At 43.3% G+C, this 1,305-nt stretch overlaps 1 protein-coding gene across 1 annotated transcript in view; it reads left to right on the top strand.

Moving 5' to 3' along the window:
* ILDR2 (immunoglobulin-like domain containing receptor 2) overlaps positions 1-1,305 on the top strand; it is a 59,751-nt gene that overhangs the window by 10,727 nt on the left and 47,719 nt on the right. The gene's annotated exons all lie outside the window — the stretch shown is intronic.

The raw sequence follows: 1,305 nt of genomic DNA, 5'->3' as shown, positions 1-1,305 counted from the left end.
CACCCTCCCTCCCTCTCTTCCTTCCTTCCATTATATTAAAGTATAGCGTAAGCTGCTGTAACTAAGAGACCCTAAAATATTGTGACGCACAGAATGGTTTATTTCTCTCTCCCATAATAGTCCAGATCTGTGGGGTTGAGTCTGCCATTTCCAACACATGTCTCCCAAGACTACTCCAGTCACAGCCATTTCTCGACCAGCAGAAGCAAGGAAAGCAGAGTTCCAGGGCAAGCAGCTTGCCTCTAGAGAGGTGACTCGAAAGATACATGCATCACTTCTCCTCACATACCTTTGTCCTGAACCTAGCCACGTGGCTGCACTTCGATGCAAGAGAGGCTAGGACATGTGGTACTTGGCTGGCTTAGCTGGCCACATTCAAACCTGGGAGATTCTGTTACTAAAAGGAGGAAGGAGATGGTTAGAGTCTCCAACTACAGAGGGAAGAGTTTGAGGTGCTTGCATAACATCCAGATGAAGACTGAAGTTGTATATTTGAGTCTAGAGCTTAGGAAAGAGATCTAGACAGGAAATATAGATAAGAAGTTGGTAAAGATTGATAACAGCTTTCTTCGAGAAGTTTTTTTCTGTCCAAAATGGTTGGTCCATCCCAGATATCTGACCCACCTGAATGAACCAAGACAGTTCCAAGTACCTCTACATTGCAGAGTAAAGACTGACCTCTTTTAGCACTACTTTGATCCCATTGGAACAGCATGTAAGCCAGCTGGACATCACCCATGAACTCATTTCAGATCTGTGGAAGATGAGGCAAATCAGACAGAAAGAAGATATGCTTCTGACTCTTATCTACACAGTGGTGGCAGAGAACGGGAAAGCATGGCAAAGCTGGACACATAGAAAATATGCCTGATGAATGGCAAGCTTTGTGTGCACAAGCACCAGAGTTATCAGCAGCAAATAATAACTAGGCCATGAGGAAAGCCCACCTGGGTAGGGGCAGCACTGGCACTGACTATAACCCTATGGAAAGGGGAACATATTGCTGCCTTTTGGGACTCTTGGGGGGAAACATGCAAAAATACTATCATGTTTTTTAAAAATCTGAGAATAGTACATCTGGTCACCCTAACCCTAAAGTGGACCAAGCAATCAGGCACCATGGTAACGAACAAGAGAAACTAATTCTGGCCAATTTAAGCAAGAAAGGAATTTATTGGAAAGAAGTTGATTAACTCACAGAATCAATGGGAAAGCTGGAGAATAAGTCTCAGAAAATAGGCAGATACCAAGGCAATGTCTTCCAATCTTGGGAAAGCCCTTTTATTTTATTTTTTAACTGAAGTT

This window comes from Propithecus coquereli, unplaced genomic scaffold, assembly GCF_000956105.1.
Source record: "Propithecus coquereli isolate 6110/MARCELLA unplaced genomic scaffold, Pcoq_1.0 Scaffold56, whole genome shotgun sequence".
Lineage (NCBI taxonomy): Eukaryota > Metazoa > Chordata > Mammalia > Primates > Indriidae > Propithecus > Propithecus coquereli.
The sequence above is the reverse complement of the archived record's forward strand: the minus strand, read 5'-3'. Positions and strand labels throughout refer to the sequence as shown.